At 44.4% G+C, this 12026-nt stretch overlaps 1 protein-coding gene across 11 annotated transcripts in view; it reads right to left on the reverse strand.

The window, feature by feature from the left end:
• Positions 1 to 12026, reverse strand: part of LOC114875474 (Down syndrome cell adhesion molecule-like protein Dscam2) — a 151562-nt gene that overhangs the window by 106181 nt on the left and 33355 nt on the right. For 8 of the 11 annotated variants that reach the window (XM_046287930.1, XM_046287931.1, XM_046287923.1 and 5 more), the window contains exon 1: positions 2931 to 3192. The exons of the other annotated variants lie outside the window; for them this stretch is intronic. The gene's annotated coding sequence lies outside the window, so the exon portion shown is untranslated. Of the gene's footprint in view, positions 1 to 2930; positions 3193 to 12026 lie in introns of those variants that run through there. 11 annotated transcript variants of the gene reach the window in all.

Genomic DNA, 12026 nt, shown 5'->3' on the forward strand with positions numbered 1-12026 from the left:
TACGGCGATGCGATCTAACGGAGGAACGTTCATAATTCGAATTTGCGTATCGAACGTCGAAAAGTGATTTGCGCGTCAATTTCGCGATTGAAATGGAGCTTCGGAAACTGCTACGCTCGACGGCTATTTATTTCGATCTTTGCCTCGCCGCGCCGCTTCGACGAGTTAGTTACTGAGCGTGCATGTATAAAGCTTCATGTACACCGAGGTTCGTTCGACGGGAGTAATAAGAAGTGACATGTAATTTCGCTCGACCTACATTTTACTAGCGATTCACTCGACGCACGACGTTTTAAGAGAGTCTCGCCCCTCGAATGTAACATTGATCGTCCCCATCGAAAGCTTTTATTCGCATCTACTACCGCTCGCACTTTCCTCTTTTTTTTATTTTCTTTCCCTTTTGTCTCTTTCGTTTTGCAACTGTTGCCCGAATTCATCGCGAATTCGAGCCCCGTTGTTTGACGTCGCAATCAGACGATTAATTAACCCGTGGCCCCTAGTAATTACGTTGCCGCGATTGTCTGACGACGACGAGACACTTTCGAGCGACCACTGGCTGATAAGAGTCGCAGGAATAATGGGTCAACGGAGGATCGATGAGAATATTAATGACTATCGAACAGATCGGACGTCTGGTTGTATAGGGTGCGTGGATTTATTCTGTAGATAAAGATACAAAAAATGAAGGACCGAGAGAGAAAAATGCATTGTCTCTTTTAATGAACTTTTACGAGCATTTGAAAAGGAAAATTTCTCAAAAGAATCGTTGCGCCTCCTTCCCTTGGATATCGCGGTATCGGTGATAGTCGTTCGAATGATGCTGACGTAATGAAAATCGCGAATCATCCAGTTAAGATTCTAACGAAACGTTCCCGACGAAATTGAGTGGAAATAAATAGGAGGGTCGAACGAGGATTTAACACTGAAAAGAAGACTGTCGCTTCTTATAAGTCGACGAATAAGAGGGTGAAATTCTTTTCTCGCTCGACTCGTCTCGCTCATTTCTCGCTTTCTTCGTTTAAATGCATCTACCGATGGGTATACCACTGGGACGGGTTTCGATTAAAAGAAAATTGCCCACGCTTGTCTACGAGGATCAGCCGGAATAGGATTAGGTGTCGTTCGCGCCCGTTTCAGGATTTACGCGTTTTCAATTAAGGACACTTAACTGGACGACTGTTCGTGGGACGTGACGTGGAATTATCTCCGGAGGGAAACGCTTTTCGACGAGAAAATTAATTTAAGTAACCTTCCTGAGAGCTCCCTTCAGACTGCTATATCGGAATATAGGTACTGTAAATTCGTTGCACGTTGTATTAAAGCAAACTGTTGAATTTTTGCGAAAGAAATTCGCAAGAAAATCCGTCAACATTTTCTTCGAGATGGTAATGGTAACTTTATTAGTCCGGTTAATCGTGAATTTTACACGTGTAACTATTCTACCGTTCACGTCATTAATACCCGCGTAGCTCTTACCCTTCATTTACATAATTGCACGCTTGCAGAACGCGAGCAAACAATCGAAACGGTTTGGTTATCGGAAAGCGTGTTCAGAGTCGAGTGAAGAGTGACGAAATTAACGATCATCATCGCGTATCGTTACGACACGTCACTTCTATTATCATTCGCCAAGTGTTTTACAACTTCTCGATGCTTCTGCGACAGAACGTTTCACTTACGACAGTGACGATTTATCGGTTCGAAGTTGGCGGGGTTAAAACGAGTGTAACGAAATACGGAGGAAATTCGATTCACAGAAACTCACAGGCTCGAAGGAAATTGATTCCCTTCCGAGGATCACGTTCTAGTATGTTTTCACTCGTTCTCCTCCGGTGTACACGGTGAAAATATTCAGTGAATTAAAAAACTTGAAATAAACGACGATATCAGTCAACTATGCAAACAATAAAGCACATTTTGCGCGAGCGAAGAAATAAATTATAAAAACGCGAGGCGGACAGAAATTTTCTTCGATGAAAATGCTTGGAAGAGAAACGACTAGGTAAACGACAGGATTTAAAGCGTGACTTAGTAGAAAACTCCAGGAAGGTGAAAGAAAAAAGGTCTTATAATGCTATGAGAATCGTCAAGAGAAGCATTTTTGACTATTAGAGAAAAGAAAAACGATCCTCACGCCAGAGGCTACTGAGTCTGACGTTAATTAATCATCCGAGAGCCGCCAAGTTACTCGACCCTGATGAATTATCGCCACCTGAGGAACTAGCTTCGACGATATATACCTTTCGCATCTGCCTACGAACATTCTCCATTCTTTACAAGAATTTCAGCGTTCCGACGAAAATAGATGGAATGCGACAATGATGCATCGCCGATACGAGATGCCGAGTAAACGCGACCGAGCGGTGATATTTCAACGTTCAAACTTAACCGGGAGGGAAAAAATGAACATATTAGATCGCGTTGGAAAAAAGCGAGAGGGATGGTAAATTGAAACGATCGCTAGCCGGCCGATCGATCACGATCGAACGGGTAACTTCCGTAGAAAAACGCAGGATGCCCGTTGCTCGTCGAGAGATCACGATACAACGATTTCGTATTGTCGGACGCAGGTGAACCGTGACTCGTATACACGAACCGCGAATCGGTTATCACGGCCGTTTACGTGGCGTTGATAACGCGCGCTTCGTTCGCGAAACTCCACGAGCTGGAACCAAGATAAACGAGCGAAATTCCAACCGGCTCGAATGCGCTTCGTTGTCTGCGTGCGTCATTAGTAAACGTTTACGTTTTATGGAAAACGTTCGTTCGAGAGGGATTGATCCGATATCCGGCAAAAGGAAAACGAACCCCGAATCCACTCTTTCGTCGTGGTCGAAGAACAGAAATAAAAAAGTTATGAAAAATTTCAAGACAACCATATAGAAGAATGCAATAATTCGCGTGGTCGCAATAGAAACGTGTTCACGTACATTGTTGCCTCTGGACATCCCGACGAACATGATAATGCTGCTGAAGCGTGTCACGTGCCAGATGGACTTCCGGTTCTTCCTTTCGAAAAGAAACCGACCGTTTCACTTAGGTGCTCCTCTTTGAAACAACAGACAAAAGAAGCGAAAACGGAGACAGATAGCGAGAGAGAGAATAAGAAAAAGTAACGCGAGAGGAGAGACACGTCAGTTGCACGAGACTTCGGCAAACACCTTGGAGTAGGTCGCGAGTAGGTTGACACGTTCGGGGGAGAGGTCGCGCGCAGAACTGACACCTCACGCGCGCGGTCCAGCTACCCTCAGCATCCAGCAGCAGCAGCAGCAGCAGCAGCACCAGCAGCAGCACCACCGGTGGCGGCAATCGAGGGGGTTGAAGCGGAGCACGCGCGAAATTCCGCCCCTCTGCACTGCTCCCACCCCCTATTCCATCTCAACCACTACCAACGCTTTCCAGCTCTGTCCCTCCAACGACTACGTACAGACCTGTTTTGTCCTGACTCCAATCTCGCGCCATCGCTTCACCCCAGAAAAGGATGTCAAGGGGTGAAACGAAAGGCGAGCCGACCGATAATTATCGGCCAGATAGTCGGGCTTCGCGTGCTTTTCGAAAAGAAAGAATCCTCACCGTCAAATGCTACCCCTAAGATTATTTTCCACTGAACAATAACATCCTTTCGCGCTATGAATCGCATCGACAATCGATCGAACGAAGGAATTTTAACAATACAAACGGTTCGAATTTGGGGACTACTCCAATTTCAAGTACTTTAAAAGTAAGGTACTTTTGTTTCGGTCCAACATCGATTGTTTGGTAAAATTCCGAGTGGAGCAATCGAGTGAAAGTAAAATGAATACATTCCGAAAATATGTATTATTTAGGTCAACTTTATCGTAAACGATCAAATATATGTTACAAAGGTGGAATAAAGAATTCCAATATATCTGTGTTATTAGTACTGGTTTAATATAAATTTTTGTGAAAAGGGATTTAAATTTTTCCTCCATAACAAATGTTTTCCAAAATATTTCTCTCGAATATGATTGAAAACCCCAGCTGTGAAGGAATGTTTCTACCCTCCGGATATTGATGATCGCCAATAAAAAAAAAAAAAAACAATAAAAGTTTTATTAAAATCTGAACGTCCCCTGTAAATCAAACTGACCTCTGAACTTATTTCCAAGAAGAATGTTTCAAATACTCTTTCTCTCTGATAACTACATACCGTGTCCAACTAGCAGGAATATTTTCAATACCATAACCTCGTATTCTTCTGTAAAATCGTTTCGTCGGGTTGCAAAACGAAAACGTGATGTTTGTTGCGCCTTGCTGTGTTTGGTCGAGAAATATCGTAGGTCGTTGGACGAGAAGGACGGAACGGAAGGTTTGCCCGAGGGAGAAGCTTTGCTTGGTGGCGTTATGGGAAATTTCACGTGTGCAACCACGTAACAAAAGTTAATTTCTGTCTTCGGCATCTGGCAAGCGCGAGGCTATATAAAAGCGGGCACGCGCGAAATTTCACCCTTGCGCATTCTCTCCAGACACACCAGTCACCCCTTTACGGTCCTGCATCTCGTGCAGCCGACCCTCGCACCTAACTAGGGCTGAAACTTTTCTTAATAATTACTGGCCAATAGAGGTAACATTGTACGAACTCGATGACCCGACCCGTTTTGTTTTCGAGTGCGTTTTAGGTGTGCCCGCCAAAACTTGGCGACACGAGGATCGCTGTTGTTGTTCATGAAACCACCCCGCGATCAATGGGTAACGTTGACGCAATAAACGATGTTCTTTGTCCCGAGTTTATTATCCCGAACTTGGTGCATGGCTTTTAGAAAAGCATAAAGCGATTCGATTTGAATTTCGGTATCATCGAAGGCGTAAACAGTCCACGATGATCCTTGAAATTCTCGAGAGACATCCGCCTCGAATGCTGCCCATAAAACGTTCCGTAAAACCTTCGACACGCTTGATAGTCGCGATGTATCGCGATCAAATATCGACGCGGGGATGGTTGACGGGAAATTTCAGTACTCGCATTTGCACGCGTCGCACGAAAACGGGAAATGGTCGCGATTAATACAACTCGAAACATTAAAAGCGTTCTTAACGCGGAGAGCATAGGTACGTGAATGCAAAGCAGACAGGGAACTTTTAATACTTTGTGGTATACAAAGCATTGCACGTATCACGTTCGTGTACGCGACGCATACACGTACGAGCTGTTGTATTAATCTCGCAAATCCGAATGAGACGTTTACAACGATCCTCCATTTACCATCTCCCTATATCGCGTCGAATAATTTGCATCGGGAAAACGTGCGAAACTGTAATCGTATATACTCGAGATTACTTCTTACCGTCTATTACAAACAGAGATCCCCTCTAGAAAAATCGTTGAATAGTTTCCATATTATCCGGAACGATCGTTACAAGTTGAAAATCAGGTGATAAATGCTCACGTTAATGCCTGGAATGCGTTCATTTCGTACGTATTTCCCGCCGTCGAGTTTTATTATCCCGTGGAATATTAATTGGAGAACGTAAAATTGGAATGAATTCGCGCGGAAATTAATTTAGCAAGCAGAACCGAAATCCATGATAATTAGAGGAAAGCTATGCCTACCGGTTCGTGCACGGCCTACCGATACTGCAATTACAAATTCGCAATATTCGATAGCTAAATGTCTCTATCGCGTACACAGTTCGTGACTAAAGGTATAAAATCATCGTCGAATAAATGTATATTACCATTTGATTTCAATATTTTTTCATAAAATGTTCCGAAGCTTTGCGGGCTTTGAAAGAGTGCAGAACTCGATCGAGCAAACAACAGAGTTCGTTATACCGATCATCAAAAGCAAACAAAGATGGCAACGCGAGGGCAAATCTTTCTTTAAAAAAAAATAAAAAAACTAAAAAGAAGGAAAAAAGCGTCTAGCAGAGAGGCTCGAGATTAAAATTCAACCGCGTCCAGATCTACTTCTAACCGCGATAAAAGCGAAATCTCCAACAATTATCGTCGTGGAATTCCCTATCGTTTCCCGTTTACCTCTGAGCGAGGGCTTTTCATTGTCTGAAGAAGGCCGAATGAAAGGCGAAAAAATGGAAGGAAAGAGAGAAGGAAGAAAAGCGAAGTCGCACGGTTGAGACAGCAAAGCGTACGGAAGAAATGCAAAAGGGTGGTGAGCGTTGGTCGGCCGTGAACGGTGGATAGGGAAAACCGTGGGGACAAAGAAGGACGGAAAAAGCGGGGGTGCAGGTAGGGGAGACAAAGGCATTAAAAACAGGAATGGAACACAGGTAAAAACGCGAACGACCGAGAACGTCCTTTCCGTCGATTGACGAGGCCGCAAGCTTGTATATTCCACGATAATAACGAAACGTTACACGACGTGGCATCGAGACATCCGGTTGACAAACAGGAATTCTCAGACTGCTGGTAGCACTAATGACGCTTTCAGGTAGGCAGCTACGTAAATGCGATCGTTGGGACGGTAATTAATTATCAGACTCCAACTACCCTGACTTCCCCTTACGAGGTTGCCCCCCTGAAACGAACAGAAGACTGACAGCTTCGTTTGTCAAGTGTCTTTCAAATGAAACGAAAGGGACGCGTGTAAAAAGGCAACGTTACATTAACTTTCCAATTTGAAATCGCTCGAGCAAAAGATTTACACCAGGGCCACTGGTAAAGGAGAAAAATAAAACTACCTTGCCTCTGGATCAACGCGACTCTAGCGCGAGTTCATTAACGCGGACAGCTTTATTCGCACGGTATAGTGCTTTTAAACGATTATTACGTTAGTGTAATCGCAAGTTAGAATAGTACTCCGGAACAGCATCCAGTAATTAGAAACTCGAGATCGTGATAGCTTACGTGCCAGATGGGAAGTTCCGTAGCGAGTTTCGTACGAATATAAGAAAGCGAACTAGCTACTCTCTCGACTCTGATTTAAACGGTCAAAGCCAGGGTGAAATGCGGCTTATTAAAAGCGAATAATAATGCGACCAAACGGACCGATTATTCCTTCCTTGCTCTCTGCAGATATCTGGTTAAATATTTATAAAGGAGTTACACTTGTTACAATGAAGAGGATCTCGTGAATCCACAAAGCTGTCTAAAACGTCTACCCTTGCTGTTTTTCGCTACTACGACCACGAGAAAAGACATTTTCAGGACTTCGTACGTCGGCTCGATCGAAAAGACTGCTTCGATTATCGATTATGTTTGTTCCCGCAACATCGTGCCGCTTAGCATAGCCATAGTTACCAGTTGTAACCACGGTCTCAAGAGCACTTCTGGCTGCACGACGTTACAGCCTGTCCTTTGAGACCCGCGTAGTCAAACCCTTGTCATATTCCAAAGACAGCGACTCTACGCTTAAATTTACGACAGGCTGTAACAAATGTAGCAGCCGTAATTATTTGCATACCGTGACGCAGGATGAATGTACAGGGTCGCTGTAACTGCCGAAAATTCTACCAGCTGTGAATGGCATTTTCTTTAGGTGCAGTTACGTAAAGGTATCGCGGTGAAATTAAAATAATTCGCGGTTGAAAGCGATATACACGCGTTGAAACTGAGCTCATCGAGTTCTTCTTTTTATTCCCTCCGTCGTTGACTGTGGAAATATTGTTTTAAATTTCTCCGAGAAGAATCGATTGTTTCTAAAAAAGAAAGCTGAGAACTTGCAGAGCTGTTAAGCGCGACGATGGCACTTTTCTCAGCGGAAACTTTTGCAGATGGTACCCTCGAACGTACCGGTATCGCTGTTACAGCCAAAGTATAGAATGCGGGAATGCGTACATTGTCAAAAATAACTCGACTACCTATCAAATAAAGTATATTATATGTTTCAACGGAAACGTCTCAACTGGGTTACCGATAACATCCAGGATACAACGTCTGATTCCTCGAAACGAACGTTCCTATTGCTACTTTTGAATATACTTTGAATAAACTTTTTTCTTGTTTCAACTAAAGACTACAACACTTTGATGAAAAGTATACAAAGAAGCAGCGCAAGCACGAGAGTACGAGGAACTGCTTGTACGAGAAGTTTGCTGACTACAGACTGACGGACAGAAGTTTATCTAGAACTGTGCGGTTGCCAGTTACGGACAGTTTCGCGATGCAAAACGATTCGTCCGGCACGAAGTTGTTATCGCTAATAGCAAGCAGTTATCAGTGCAGTTCGATTTCACCACGTCGGCTCGCGTCACGTTCGCTCATAACGCCTCGACTCTGTATGTATAATTTACACGGGCATCCGTTTCAATGGACTTTAACGAGGACAATAAACGACGGAGTTTACAGAAAAGACGATGCTGCTCATTTGTCGTTTCGAAGAGCCTTCGGAATGTTTCCAGGACTCCTCGGCGACATATTGGAACAACGACTTCCTATTTACGGATGAACGCATTGTATTCCGCAGTCTTATTTCAAAGATACGTACTGGGCGACTGATTTGATCGAGACAAACGAAAATTGAATTTAAGTACAGAGAGAAGCAACCAATCAGCCATCTTGTTGTAAGCTCAGTTAGTATATAGACTTGCAGTAGTCGGTTTGTGGCGTGCGGTTTGCGGCTTATGTTATTGAACGAGTCGAACTATGGTGACATATCCATTCGATGATGGTACTGTGTTCGTGGCAGGATCAAGAAAGAACGATTGATTATATATCCTATACGAGTTCACGTAATTGGTTTACATTTTCCGAACGCTTTGGATCCGATCGATGAACGGATCGTTTGAAATTCCTGACGAAAAATTGATAAAAAAAAAAGGTGATTCGTTTCGTGGTCGGTTAAAATAATCGTATCGAGTATCGATGGGAAAAGTTATCGTTCGTCTAGCCGTAGAATAACAATGCTTCGTTGAAAGAAAGCAGAAAAAGAAGGGAAAATAATGAACGACGAGAAAAAGGCAACCCTTTCTGTCGGGACAATAAAACGCTATAAATTGCATGCGTAGCACAGGGAATATTTTTATTCCGACAATAACTTGTCGTTGATCCACAGGTCGATGTCTCGAGGATAACAGATATTGGAAACGGCAAACGGAGACAGAACAGTCTGGCTGATTATCCGATTATCCGATTCGCCGGAACATTTGCAATTTACGTCTGGAAGTACCATCGGTTCAACCCCTCCTTCAGGGTCGTCCCTTCTCCTACATCCTTCGTTACCGTTCCGTCTCCTTCGCCCCTTTTCCAACCTCGGCTTCTTCTTTTCATATTTCACCGTTTCGTTCGCCAATCAAACTATATCGTCTGTCGATAAGTCGCGAGAAATTTCGCGTTTCCATTTTCCAAGAATTGCTGCCACCAGCTTCGATGAGACCTCGAATCCTTAATAGGGATCTCTTTCGAAGATCATCGCCACCCTGATACGTGTCGGGAATGGATTAAGGGGGAAGAAGCATTTTTAAAGCGCGCTCGAAATCGATTCGACGAGGTACGCGCGAGCAATCGGGTGTAATCGTATATTGGGAAGTTACTAATAGCGCGTGTAATTGCACGAAATCGACTTTCGAAATAGCCACGCGAGAATATTCCCAGTTGTAGACGATTATTGGAAGATTAAGGGGTGATTTTAAATTAAAAACGAAAATTCGCAAAGTGGCATTCTCTTCCAACATCTTACGTGGAATTGTTATCGCGTATCGTAGCTCATCGTGGTAACAATGCCCCCACTAAATAAACGAGCCGCGAAAAGTCCTTGGAACGAGTTTTCCAGACGGTTTCACCGCGATGCGAAAGAAAAGCAATCCAACGTGAGACAATATCGGGTTCTGAAACCGCGGATTACAATGGAATTCAGCGAGAGAGTTGGTGGCTAAAACGCGTCTCGGTGGAATGGTTCATTCAGTTGGACCTTTGGTTAGGTCGAAGAATGCTCGACGACGGGCCAGGTTGGTCCGTGACGGAATTGAATTTCGTCACCGTTGAGCCGTAATAAAACGAGGAAAACAAGGAAAAGGAGGAAAACGATGTGGCGTCTCTCGAGTACCCGTTCTTGTCGCATCCTTCGTTGACGTTTTCACTTGTTAACCTCGCAACTTGCCGTCTCGCCGTGGATCTGAGGATTATTCATCACCGCAACTACCGAGGGGGATGGTTTCCATAGAGGGGCGATGACGGACACAACGGTATCGGTGGAAAGAGGAAGAAGCGACGAGTAAAGCAGGAGGAGAGGGAGAACCGGGACAACAGCGTATTCCATGTTCCCTCGTGTCACTGATTATTCCATTTACGAGCCATGCCGCATGATTCTGAATAGAGGTACACACTGGTAGATTCACCGCGAACCCCTTTTCCTCTCTTCCTCTCCCTCCCCCTCGCGATACCTCTCTCTCTCTTGCTTCGTGATAGTCTCTTAGCCTTCGTGTCTATCTGGTGGCAACCGTTGCTTTTCTCTCGTTCCCTGATCCTATCTATAGTCTATCCGCGACGGAAAAGAAGTCTCATCTGAATCGGAAATCAATCGGATCGTCGCGAACTTGCGCGAAACCCAATTTACTTCCGCGGCTGACATGAACATCCTTCTCTAAAGGATCCCCGAAACGAGACGATGAATGTAAGTACACTGATCTTCGATAGCATTGCTCTTGAAAAATGTACGAAAACAGAGACAAAGTTCATAGTTGCGATCGAAAACGTTGCACGTGGTGTGCCCGAAGGAAAGAAAAAAATTCTCGTCGAGGAGAGCGAGAAATTATGCAGGTTCAAGCAGGATTTTTGAAAAAGCCCCTTTTTTAAGGCGTATACACGGACGCGGAATAAAAAATGTTGCGATAGCAGCATCGACGACACGGTCTCCGCATCGAATATGCGAGACGAGCAAACACGCGGATTGTCGTGCTTGCGCATGCAAATTTGCAGATGCAGGTGCGCCCCGTCATCGTAGCCCACGTAGCTATGCCTGGTGACAGTGGCACAATGTACCCGAATTAGTCGTCCGAAGACAAGACGGGTAAGGGAAATTGTTTGGGACGAAGGGTGAATCGGCTCCTTCCCTCTCTTTTTATTCATGCATAAAATCCATATTCTTCGGAGGAAAACAACGTGCTTCATCGCGAGGAAGCTCGCTTCACCGCGTCATATCGGAGGAAGCAACCCTTTTCTTTTTTTTTTTTTTTTGGTCCTAGTCAACCTTACCCTCGCACCACCCTCGGGCGTTTGCAAGCCCCAGCTCTTTCTCTCTCTTTCCCTCTCACGGTAGAGCCGAGATTATTTTCGAGCGCGTCGTGTCGCCAGATATTCAGCCTCTATGAAAACGTGAAATTTTTAGCTCGACCGTTTGCAAATTCCCAAGCACCCAAGCCTGAGAACTTGTTTGCTTTATGCAACGTATTCTACCGCTTACGAGCGACGTGGTTGTTTTGAAAGTTGTAAAAATTTCGGTGGAAGGCGTGGTCGTGAATCAAGCGAGAACTAGTGGCGAGGTGCTGCTTTAATTCTCTGTAATTGATCCGCTTCGTTAATGACCCCTCCTACGCTCGAACGATTGCTCGTGAATATAAATCGCAAATCCGTCGATGCGATGATAATTCGGCAATGGGGGAGAAAAAAAGAAAATTTTCATTTAAGCGTAGAACGAAGATCGATTAATAGACGGGCGAATAATTAATTGAAAAGTAGCTTAATTCGAGCGCGCTGATTATATTGCACCGTCATTGGTAGATATACATATAGGTGAGCGTACCGAACGAACGCTACCTATATTATGGTATTTTGATTGCGCGTAGTATCTGCCTTTCATCGGGCCACAATTAAAATGAAAAAGAAATTCTCCAACGACGATTCTAATTATCGTCGCGCGAACGAACAATTTCACCATGTTCCCCCCTAATAATAGAGAAGCACTAGTAGGCAACGCCATTGAACGACATTACCATTAAAAAAATTTTTCTCATCGAAGCTTGAGTGGTAGCAAGGATGAGAATGAATCCGAAAAAAAGATCCCGAAACGAGAGGTAGTTTTCCACGAGCGGGACTCGTCATTGTCGACTTCGAACTCGTCGTGGGCATCATCGACCGATCGAAAGAACGCCCATTACCCGTCCGCGTAACA

The sequence above is a fragment of the Osmia bicornis genome, chromosome 1 (assembly GCF_907164935.1).
Source record: "Osmia bicornis bicornis chromosome 1, iOsmBic2.1, whole genome shotgun sequence".
Taxonomy (NCBI): Eukaryota; Metazoa; Arthropoda; class Insecta; order Hymenoptera; family Megachilidae; genus Osmia; species Osmia bicornis.